Source organism: Solenopsis invicta, chromosome 6, assembly GCF_016802725.1.
Source record: "Solenopsis invicta isolate M01_SB chromosome 6, UNIL_Sinv_3.0, whole genome shotgun sequence".
Classification (NCBI taxonomy): Eukaryota; Metazoa; Arthropoda; class Insecta; order Hymenoptera; family Formicidae; genus Solenopsis; species Solenopsis invicta.
The window spans coordinates 24810989-24823644 of record NC_052669.1 but is presented as its reverse complement, the minus strand read 5'-3'; the positions used below and the strand labels follow the sequence as shown (position 1 = coordinate 24823644).

The window sequence follows — 12656 nt, the reverse complement described above, 5'->3', positions numbered from 1 at the left end:
GATCGTGTAATTCCGGCAGGAAACGAGAACGGAGATGGCCCGCTCTGTCGCGGCGGCTGTCGAGCGGAATCCCTTCTGCCGCGCGGTGGGTGGCGCGGAGCGGCGCGAGGCGCGATCATTACGAACTTTGACGATTCGATGTAATTCGGTTACGCGGAATTGCGAGTTATTCTGAGCGATCTGGGTGTCAAACGAACGTCAAACTCGGCAGAGTTGTATAAAAGGGTATCGATCACGCGAACGCGACACGTTCCGCGCGTTCGCGGAACGACAAGATCGTCACGATCGGCTCGAAACTGAGCCGAAACAGTACGGTGCATATACATACGTCAATTCTTTGATGCGGTACCCGTCGCGTTTTTCCCGAAATTGTTCCGGCTCCCCTAACAAAGCGGCCGCAGTAGTTTACAACGCGACCGTGCACGCGATTCCCCCGTTATACCGAATCGCCGCAGGGTTGGTGCCGCGGACAGGGGATGACGGGGGCTGCGACGACAGTTTTATATAGAGACATCGAACGAATCACGGCTGCATAAATTCATCGCGGAATCGCAATTTCGTGTTGGCCGACCAGTTAGCAAACCGACGGGAACAAATCGATGCCCTCTGGGCCCAACAGCGGCAAATTAATATAGCTCCCGTCAGGCTCCATCGATGATACGCAACAAATTGATGAAATGATTATTGTGCAGACCGATATTATTAGATACTCGAGAGAAACTCACGTGAAATTCTCATACGGAATTGTTTGTGAGAGACAGTACTATGCTGTATTTCCTGTGACTAAATAGTAATTTAATTTCATGAATTGCACCTGTCGCTAAATTATATTTGCGTTTTAAATATAAATTTATTACACTCTGTGCTCTTGCATACTAAACATTTTTTTTTAATTAAAAAATACACTTGATAAATATAAAATGTGAACATCTAGATAGTACACTTATCTTATCACTACTTATTTTTATCTTTTTCATTAAGATTTTATCTTCTTGTTTAGAACAACGTCATACAGTACTTAAATAATTATTAATGTAATATTATATCATGTTTTTAGTAAAATACCTTTTGAGAAATATTGGAAGAAATCTGTTTTCTACTCTGCCTTTTAAAATTAACTAGACAATATTTAAATCAAATAGTTATATTAAAAAGTGGGGAAAATGTTGAAGCTTTGAAAGATAAGGTAATTGTTAAAAATAGTGTGAAAAGACAAATTTTTCCTTCTACGTCAGTTATATAATAAATTGAAAGATGTTCTGCTAAAAGAATCGTGCAACATTCCATTTCTAACTATTCAAGCACTGACCTTATTTCAGTGATAAATTCTGTATTAAAGACAAATAATAGGTTAATGTCTTATTGTCTTATGGATAAAAAAAATAGTATATTTCCTAGATGTTCATATTACTTTGTCTATTCTCAGATATTAGAAAATATTTCTCGATGTTTCCAGTTTCTAACAGTTTCACGTTTATTTATTTTATTTTTTAATTATAATCAACGTTGTCGGTTATATTTTGATATTTTTCAATGAATATATATATTTCAATAAATTTGTATAAGGATGTAATTGCGATAAAATTGTCTGTTAAATATAGCCACGTTTCTTTTGGTCTCACTTGATTAGTCGGTCAAATATTTACGGGATAGCTATTCGTTACCGCGTAGAACGTATTGAACGGTCTGACTTTTAGTTAATATTCCACAATTGTGAGGATTTATTCGTACAATTGGGGTTGAATAAGTCACCGGTTCATTGTACATCGGCAGTAAAGTTTAGTCCTGTTTTATGCTACACCTCAACGACGACATCAACAACGACGCAATATCGAGAACCTGGCGGTGACGCGATGGTGTCGAGAGAAGGCTACTAGATGTTGGGACTTCCATTTTTCAATTTTTCCCCCATGCAAATCGCATAGTTTGTTTTTTCTTTCTTTCTTTCTTTTTTCACCCTCGTCGTCGAAGTTTTCTAGGTAGCAGCGAGCTGTGTTGTTGCCGGCAGGTTGGATCGCGGAATCGCACGGCGGTCGTCACGAAAAAAGAAAGTAACACAAGTTGCAGGGTGCAGAGGAGGACCTCGTTGAGAGAGCGAAGGGTATGAACACGATGATTAACTGAAAAGCTTGTGCTCAATTTGCGAAAGCCCAGCGCACCCTCTCACTAGCTGGCACTAATTTTTCTTCCGATATACAGGTTGCTCCGTGCAATTACTGTCCCCTTCAAGTACTCGCCATTATGTTGTTATACATATTAACCAATATTCTGAGCCTTTTCACAACTTTTCATATCATCCCTCATATTTCGTAAGCCTTAACGAAGGATTGTTACCTTGCCGTGTTGTCTGAATCTTGAGAATCTCGACGTATTTGGATTTTGCATCGTACTTGTCCGAAGATATTTGAATTTCAATTTCATAAGAGAGGCTAGATTCTTGAAATCTTTAATTCTCCTGAGAATACAAATACTTCCTTTGCTACGCGAAATCAGAGTTGAGGTGAAAGCCACTCCGACGCGTGAATCACTCTGTACTCGTCCTTCTCTTTCTCTGGCGCCCACCCTCTCATTCTGTCTTTCTCGCGCACATACCCTCCGCTACTTCCGCTGGTTTATACGTACTTACGAGCTGCTAAGCCTCTAAGCCTGCACTTGACGGCTAGTACATACGTAGGTACTCATCCGCCACACGGAAAAGCTTGAGAAGTTTATTAAAACTCGACTTCCGACGGCCAAACGAAAGATTTCATTTGAATATATATATCTATGCCACTTAAGCCGATTCAGGTCTCTTCTACATTGAGAAAACAGTCATCCGTTTCTCTTCACTTGCACTGCGTGATTTTTTCTTCCGGCTCGCTTATGTAACTCTTAACGATTTCATTACAAACGTATTTAAATAAAGTATCCCCGATTATATCACGATAGACTTACTAAGAGGTATTAGATCTAGTGACGGAATACCGTTTGCTATTCTCTTTTTAATTACTCCAATTTGATCTTTGTTATGTACTTCGGCAAATAAAAGTCCTTTCTATTAAAAAATAAAATGTAGAATTGTTACTGATAATACTTAATCATTTTACAATTTATGGAGTATTACAATATATGTTGCAGTGGTACACGAACAAGAAAATTTTTAGTTTTCCATCAAAATTTAGATCTTTGAAGGTAAAAATCGGAAACTAGTCTATTTTGAATAAATTAATCAATTATCTAAAACTTGTGTTCCTAAGAAAGTAAATAAAGGCAAAAAAGGAACAATTCTATGAATACTGTTTAAAATTGGTTGTGTCGTGTGTAATCCAATTTTTTCAAAGAGATTGCGACAACTATTTTGTTAAATTTAAATAAGCTAGAAGTCTCGAGTGATATTTTATTTATGGCTCTCTTGCTTGCCGTGTGCGCTTAGAGCTCGCAAACCTTTATCCTAGATTAAGGTCCGCAAGCGTGAGCGATGGCACGCAATCTAACCACTGTAACATTAACGTAAGACAGGGGTTGCTGCCATGCCTCGTTAACGCCAGCTTTGCCGTTAGGCACGTCGCTGTCGTTGCAGCGACAGCGACGTTGACGAAGACGCAGAGGCGAGAAGAATGGTGTACACGGTTTAATTAAAATAATATTATAAAAAGGCGATGCTCGCTCGCGATAATTTGTCACGCGGCAAAAGTATTTTTGTGTTGCGTCGCGGGGGAAGGGAACCGGCTACTTATCATAAAAAGAAGAGAATATTATGTTTTGTAAGGTCACTACAGATGAAGTTAAGTCTTAAGCTAGGATAATTGCGACGCGCTCCGATGTACAACCTCGTTTAGTTTTCACCTCGTAGATCTCTCATTATGAGGAAACGCGTTAGCTATTAAGAGGCGTCAGAATTAAGTGAGCTCTACGTAAAATGTTACATCTCTCGGTACGGATTAAGGTTTACATGTAAAAATGCATTTCCAGTCGGATAATCCGCATCTCATCTTTGAGTGCACGATGCACGACTGCGTAAATTTTTTCAAACTCCGTGAAGTGTACTCTGGCGGTTTTTTTTCCACCTTTTCGCAACTGCGTAAACGATTTGATCTTGACGACGTAACAAGCGCAAAAATGTTTGATGTGGAAAGTACATTTGCGCGCGGTCGTTATACAATGCGCTAAGTTGTCTGCCGCTAAATGAATTCGTTGCAAAGACGGAGTCGCTCAGAGTACAAAGCGAGTCTCAAAGTAACGGAATTACACTCGAAATTGGCGATGCATTACGCTCGAAAGGGCTAAAACGTGTATCGAATTTCCGGCGGAACTCCATGACTCTCGGCGCTGATCTTTATGGAATTATTACAGTCTATTCTCTCGCGAGGCGAAGAAACTTATTCGCGAGGCAACAGCTGTAGCCGAGCAAAAACATTTGACACCGACTAAAAGTTCTAAAAAGCCGCAATATCGAAAAATTAACGCGAAATCGATAGTAACGACCGTTGCATGAAGCGACTCTCGAGCTACGATGCGATCGCATCGCGGGATCGATTTATTGATTGGATCGTCTAGAACGGGGAATGCTTCGAATGCGGAACGGCACGAAATATATTTCACGCGTCTTACGGCCGCGAACGTGCCAGGAACTCGAGGATGACAACCGCCGGCGGGTCTCGGCGACGTTCCCGGCGGTTCGATGCAGAATATGCGGCTACGGATGCTACGTCCAGACTCGGATATCGAGAGTACGGTACGATACGACGAAGATAAACGCGCGGACCAAACAGCGAAGATCGAGAAACCTCAGCGACGGAGGTGGCGAGCGGGAGCGAGCAGGAGGTGAGAGAGAGAGAGAGAGAGAGAGAGAGAGAGAGAGAGAGAGAGAGAGAGAGAGAGAGAGAGAGAGACGGCGGCGCACGTGAACGCGAAAGGGAGAGATAGTGGACAAAACGGGGGTGGAAGGGAGTAGAGGGTAAAAGTTTGCCAAAGGACGAGAGTGTTGCGTGCTCGCTGGGGCGGGGGTGCAAGGGGGTTATGACCGGGGGGTAAGGACGAGGGAGGGGTGAGCCATCGTGTGCAGGTGCACAGGAGAGAGGATCCGCGTACGGGCGGGTGAATTGTGCGTACCAATCGGCGGGTGCAGAGTACGTCCGCAGGCACGCAGGAGGAGGCGAAAACCGGGCACAGCCCCAGGAGCGCGGCGGGGGCTTCCGCCATACGGGGCAAAACCGCCCCACGCCGGACCCGGGAACCGGCGCGCGTCTGGTTGCGCTGGGTGGCGGGTGCACTATCGGGTGGCGCACGAAAAGGGGGTTCAACCCGACTCGGAGTGCCGAGAGCATGACGAAGAGGAGAGAGAAAGAGCGAGAGAGAGAGATGGAAGGAGGGAAGTTCGCGGGAGAGGCGAGACGGAGGACACGTCGGTCAGGGGTGAAGAGGAGGACGGGGAGGGATGAACGAAGGTAGTATGGGAGGGAAGTTGGAGAGCGACGGGGGTGGTGGTGGCGGCGACGGCGGCGGTGGCGGTGGCGGCAACGGCGGCGGATGGTTCTCGGGTGGTGCCGGTAGTGGAGGGTAAACGGAGGGAAGGTGGCGGTGGCGGTGGCGGCGGTGGCGGCGGCGGCGGCGGCGGCGGCGGCGGCGACGGCGGTGAACATCGAAAATCCCTCGCACATGCCTGGTGCATTCATTAGGGGGGATGTGCCCGTGCAGCGTACACGTCGACCTGCATCCACGCCACCCTCTCGCGTTCTCTCGGTGCCACCCCTGGCCTCAGTCGCGCTTCGCGGCCAACTTAGTGCACACGCCACTCCGTTGGTTCTCCTTGGCGGACTCACTTGCCGCTGCTTCTCACTGCGCCGTGACCATCCCCGTCGTCGCCGAAGGGTTGCATCGTCGCGCGCGCATCAGCCACCCTCTATCGTCCGCGACGTACGACCGACGACGAACGGGTTCCCGCGTCTCGAGTTCGCTGTGATCCACGCGTAAGCGTAACGTGCGTCACGCATCGTCTCCACGAATCTCGATCTCGTAAATCGTGCACGCGAACTGGCAGACGATGGCCGAAGCGAGGAACTGAAACAACTCCGCGTGCTTTCTCCGAGTACGAGTACGAGTACAAGAACGAGTGCGAGTTTGATCTGCAACCCGAGTGCGCGAAAGTAAACACACCCGCCGCGGGAGACTTCTCTGACACGGTGAGAGCGGAAGTCCGGCAGCGTCCGGAGGCGCAAACCAGGAGGAAGAGGAGGAGAAGCAGGAGCGGGAGAAGGAGAGGCTTTTCTTCGTCGTCTTCGCGGAAGACCGTCCGCGGAAGATCGTCCACCCGTCCTTCATCAGCGGCGCCCGAAGAGAATCACGTACGACGACGGCACGGTTCTTCGCGCCGCCGGAGGCTGCGGGAAGTCGACGGGATTTCATGTTCACGAATTTCAGTAAACCAGGTAACGATACGCCCGATGACCAAGCCGACGATGTCGGGCTGCACGGAATCGGCGTCGCGTCGGAGTCGCGTTTACCCTTCGCCGTGGCGGGACGCGCCGCGCCGTTGTTTACCGCGACGGATTGGGAAAGGGCGGGAACGCCGCGACTACGCGGGGGGATTTTATCGATCGTGCGATCGACGGCACGCGCGTTTCCGCCGTCCGACTTCTCCCGCGGCGGCGGCGGCAGAGGGTGGGCGGGAAAGCGGACGAAGGTACCATCCTGCGTCACGACGTCGCGTTACATCACTCGGCTTCGCCCGAAATTGCTCGTCACGAAGCGCTCGCAGCTCCTTTTCCCCTCGCTAGCTCGCTACTTTCGTGACCGAAAGGCGCTACGAATAAATTTGCATGGACGGAGAGAAGTGGAGTACGCGTAATATATTTTCCGGTCGGCGCGCGTCCATGCTCGCTCAAATAAATAGAATCGGCCACGCGGAAAGTTGGGAAAGTAAATAGAAAAAAATCGACGGGACATGATCGTCGACTCGAGGAGCGCCGCAGTTGAGAAAAGTAACGGAAAATCGTGCCGGGAAAACGGAGCAATCCGGATTCTTGGCGGAACATTTTTAGATTGTCGATTGAACGATCGCTGAATATCAATATAACAATTTTCGATAATTCGTTTCATCGGCGTGCAGTCAATTCGCCGCGCAATTGTCTGAGATATTAGCGGACTTATTAGCGGTAAAGAACGCGCGATAACTTATGCGAATGTCGCGTTTATTTCGCGGAATCTCGCAGAAGCTGCTCGTGGGCAGGTGCAAGAATGCAGTTATTTGCGGTGGGACGGCATGGTCGGATTCGAATTTCCATATTTTCGCTATTTATTCGCGCGAGTATTATTGCTGGCCCGCGGTGTAAAAGATGCACGGGTATTACCGATGAAATATGCCATACTTTCGAGAGACGTGCCTCGCGAGGCGGACTTATCTCGCGTTTCTCGTCCGAGCCGGAACGATTGATAGAGTAAAATTTTACATAGCGATAGGGCACAACCGCTAGAAAATTTAATATCTCAAAAATAAATTTTATTTCCGCATTCACCACACACCTCGCGGCGTGTGCGACCCGATAGAATATATCGCGCTTTCGACAGACGTATCTTAAGAATATCTCATTTTGTCATTCTTGATTAAGACGTAATTAATAAAACAATCTGTAACATTTTTTTAAGAGTATCAGTAAAAAAATAATTTTATGAAATAATACGTTGTGAAGAGTCTACGAATAGGAGAAGAAACAAATCCGTCCTAAAGATATAAGAATTGCTAGAAATATACATATTTTTCTATATCTTCAAACTTGTTATATATTGAAACATATTAGCTTTACATAGCAAAAAATTGATACTTTTAACGTCCAAACTCAAAGACTATTAGAAAGTAAAACAGACGAAATATCGGCCTTTTCTTAATGTAAATTTCACCGTCGTGAATGCTCGTGTTTGACTCGACGACAATTAGCGTCGCTCTTTCAACGGAAAGTACAATATTTGATGATCGGTATAAGGGAGATATCGCCATCGACCCAGCGCGATTAATTTCTGCGCGGATGTGCCCTCTCGCCAGAGGTAGCCGCGCGATTCATAGCGCGTTAATTACGGATGTGGCGGGGCGTTGCAAGTGTTAACCGACTAATTCCGGTTTCGTATTTCAGCGTTAGCTACATTTTTCCCATGCGTCGCGTCGGCCACGCGTTACTCATAGAAAAACACACCCGACACGCATATATATACATATACACGTGTGGTTAGAGTCGGCACATATCTCTACGACGAGCTTAATTTTTAATCTACCGCGTAGCACCGTCGAGAAATAATCCGCCACTTATTATGCAAATTTAATCGTGCGTTTATCGCGAGGCGCGCTAATCGCAGATAACTTTCCCGCTCAACTTCACCGTCGTTGTGGTGCGTCCGTTCCTTTTTATTTCCGGCGCGACAAAGAGCGTCCCGGGCCGCTTTGTTTTCCCGGCGGCGGGTGGCGGATACGCCCGCGTTTAATCCCCTCTGCGATCCTTCTCGACGCGACCATTATGCCGTCGCTGTCGTAGTCGTGGTTGCGCGCGACTTCCAAGTTCGGGCACCGATTCAAGTCGCGGCAGCTTGCTACCAAACAACGCATCCATTCAATCAGCGGGGGTGGGTACGAGAGTAAGCGCTCGGCGTTTTGCGAGATATCTCCCCTTTTGGCACGCGGAGAGAAACAGGATCGACTCGCGAGGGGATTTTCCGCGCGAAAGAATGATAAAAGGAGGAAAAGGATGAAATTTTCCTAATATCGACGAGAATGGGAAATCTTGTTTCCCTGTTTAAGCACGAGAACGTTGGGCAAAATCACTCGGAGATTCTGGGTCGATCCAGGAGTCAGATATCTCGCGGAACGAGTCGAGTAACTCTTCGCGATGGTTTCTCTCTCCGGGAGAGACGGGTACTCCCGGGTGAGCTTAGTTCTCCAAAGTTTCCCGACTCCCATCACCTTCTCGAGGGCAGCTACTCGGGACGTTTCCAAGTGTTTCTATTATTTGGAGCGCCACTCGGTCTCTCGAGTCATTCGGGGGAAGATATTTCGAAGCGGATTCTTGAGCGAGATGCGTTTGCCTACGTCGCGAGGTCGAAGTGAGCGAGCACGGCGTCGCGTCGTGATGTACAAGTATAGTTCGACGTTCGCTTTCGCGAGAGGAGCGTCGGAGTTCGTTTGAAGATCCCCCTGTGTTCAAAGCGTGCGTCCGTCCCGCTCTTCGTCCCGCGGCCGCGCTTCGACTGCATTGTGGTCTGCAGTCGAGAAACTGCATGCCCGTGAGTGCAGCGGCGCGTCCTTTATCGGCGCGGGCGTTCTACATACAGCTTTTTTCGATCCTTCCCACGTTATCGCCCTCCGTTGTTTGCGTCACGAACTCAAATTTCCGATTCCTAATCGATTCGCGGCGTCGAGCGGGAATCTCGAAAGGTGAAAGGAGAGAGACGCTAGCGTCCGCGTCCGTTAAACGTTTCGCATTTGAAAGACACGGAGAAAGCAAAAAAAAAAGAAAGCGAAAAAAGAAAAAGAAGAAAAATTGAGTAGTTTCTATTTTCACCGCTCGTGCAGCGGTAAAATCTATTTTTTCACACTTTGCGAACTGTACTTTGCTCAAGAAAAAACCGAATGGCTCGGTCAAATAGTCGATGTAGAAAATGGGAACGCGTTGATCCGCCCGCGGATCGAGATCGAAAAGACGCGCGCGCACGTACAAATATCTACGCACGAAGATTTATCCGCGGAAGATCAACTGTATACATCCGGAAGATAAACGCGAATTCCGCGCCGGAAACGGCTTTTTTCCGGCGCGCGGCTTGCTGCGGCTGCGACACATCGATCGTCGATGCATTTCTACGGCTCGGACGCCGTTTCCGTCGAAAGGCCAAGGTCGGCCCAACTTAATCGTGGGATGGATGATCCCGGTGATGCTCAGCGAGGACACACGCAGGTCTGTTTCCCAAAGAAAGAGAAAGCATTTTATCTTGTCTCGTGAGGAGAGAAGTAATTTGCGATATATTAGATATATAAAATACATTGCAGGCTCTACAATAGATAGGTAGAATAGATAGGCGTGTGAGCGTGAAGAAAAAAAAGTGGGTTCACGAATACATAGCACGAATACATAGGTTGTGCAGATTCAAACGAATACGAGTTCAAGCGTTTCTAGATCAATACTTTGTGTAAAATTTGAATGTGATGTTAAGAACTGATTGTATTAGAACATTCTCCAAATAACTCGACATTTCACTCTGCTAACGTTCGCTATATCGCGCTGCTTATCGGTAAATGTGAATTAGATGACACTTGTCTATCGTTGAATATCTCATTGTCTCGGCGAATAGCTCGTTAACGGAACGGGATGCTCGCGGATTCGCTTAATGAAGAAGCGTATTGCATGGCAGAGGTAATTTTCTAGTCCTTATGAAAGTTCGTGCGTTATTATTAAGACGGAGGCTAAAGGGAATCTTTCTATCAGAGTATCTTCTCAGCGCGCGGGTTTAGTTTAGTTTAATAAATGTGAAGGATGGGAGGGGAAATGTGCGACGTGTAATTAAACGGCCTCTCGTATAATCGAGCTCACAGTCACTGGGTAATTACTCTCCGCCGGATTCAGTCGATTTAAACACATACTAAAGCAGATCTCGTGCCTCGATTTCTAAACACTCTGAGCAATGAGAAATATAATAATTTAATTATTTTTGCGTGGAAATCTATATGAAATCTTTTGCGGGACATAAAAATGCCGAGTTTTCTTTTAATTTTTGTAGCCAAGAAAAAACGATATTTCTTTTATTATTCCTCTTCCATTTCTTCTTCGTCGAGTCGGAATCGAGTGCTCGCAGGAATCGTTGGAAGTGTCTCGGAAACGGACGACGTTTCCAGCAACATAACGCTGACACGTTGCAGTTTAAATTGTTAGCCGAGAAGCAGGCATGTAGTTTTGTACATGCCACGTATATATGCACGTACATGTACACGTCGGATGTCCCAGGAGCTCTTTAAATGCAATATTATTCAGTATCTTTCGGACCGAGCGAGTAAACGGAGATGCAGCTCTTGCGTTTCTCTGTGTGCATTCCGACGATTAATATCTCATTTAAGGGAAAACGGGAAATTGCGAAACCGGGGCACAATTAGGACATGTCCGTGATTGCGAAATGAATTCCGTCCCGGTCAGACCAGCAGCTGCCGGATCGGCGCGGCCGTATTTCGAAATGTAGCGGAAACGCGGAATCGAATTTAAGCGACAGATATTGCATCGTGCACTGCAACAATTTCATTCGCAAAATGCGATTAATTAGGCGTCTTTCAACGCTGCATTACGCGACACATTATGTTACAAAAAACAGGAGAAAAAAGATACGGGAATATTGAATTCTCCGTTTACATCGCGCGTTTATCGCATCATCGTTTTGACGTACGGGCGTTTTATGTATCGCATTTCTATCTTTGAGCGGGACATGCCCGTGAAACATAATTTCCAGCAATGTCGATGAAAGCGCGGATTAAATCTGTTAACAACCACTCGAAGCTTGTAAATCCGCATTGGAAACCTCGGTTGAGGAGATTTTCCAATTTTGCCCGGTGCCTATTGATTTCGCGGGGATAACACGATTATCGTTCGGCGAGAGAATAGGAGGGAGGAAGGGAGAGAGTCAAATTAATATCAGAAACTCTCCGCGATTTGCGCGAATTATTGTTTATTATCGTCAAATGAAGCTAAAAGCGTCTACGTGCGTGTGTATCGCGATTTTCCGCAAAATGAAACACGCATGGAAAACGCAATTTTGCGGTATTTTTTCTTCATCGTATCGAGCACTGCTCGACATAAGCCGTACAGCTCTTTTGGCAATTACGGTGATGCTGGATGGAAAGATTGGAGGAGGTTCGAAACGCACGCGTACGATTTTTTTCGCGCTGTTAAGCTCCAACGTTTAACTCCAAATGGATAAAAGCCGTGGGAATATCCTTTTCTACGCGTCGCGTTCTATCCCCAACGACTGGTATTTAAACGAGCCGCACTCTCAATTTTAATCCGTGCTTTTAACTGTGAGTAGCCTTGCTCATTGCTCGGTAGAAAAACGTGGCAAAAAATAACAGTTGACGGCAAGTCTATTTTTGTTTTAGTATACTATAACTTTATACAAAAGTATTCTACTTTGTGTATTACAAATAAGTAGATACACAGAAAATAATCAGTAACCGAGCAATAATCGTTATCTCACATGTAAGCAAAAATAGAAAATGTTTTTTAAAGAATTTAATAACCATAACTTGCTTAAAAATTGAATATAATATATTTCAGTAAAAAAAAATATTTTTATTTTTTTCAATAAAAATTTTTATAAGAAACAACAATATCTTCAAATTAAGAATTAAAATTTTTTAATACTATTACTCAAAATAATCATAAAATAATCATATAAAAATAATGACATTTTGTGTTCTTTAGATGATTATTACAATATAATATTTTGCCTAAAAATATTTAAGATTATGAGATTCTTTAAAGATTTTATGTTTTTGCTTATACATAAGACAATTATTATTGAACAATACTATTTTGTGTGTAGATAAAAGAATATAAAAAATGTTTTAAAATTGTGCCACCACTAATTTTGGCAACAAATAATTGTAGTAGAGAAATCTTCACAATAATTTAATTTGATAAATATTAAATCTTATAATA

General features: G+C 45.4%; 1 protein-coding gene across 2 annotated transcripts in view; it reads left to right on the top strand.

Moving 5' to 3' along the window:
- The window catches only part of LOC105200515 (zinc finger and BTB domain-containing protein 6), a 70280-nt gene that overhangs the window by 4381 nt on the left and 53243 nt on the right, over positions 1 to 12656 (top strand). Inside the window, exon 1 of one of the 2 annotated variants that reach the window (XM_011168104.3) lies at positions 5659 to 9914. The exons of the other annotated variant lie outside the window; for it this stretch is intronic. The gene's annotated coding sequence lies outside the window, so the exon portion shown is untranslated. Of the gene's footprint in view, positions 1 to 5658; positions 9915 to 12656 lie in introns of those variants that run through there. 2 annotated transcript variants of the gene reach the window in all.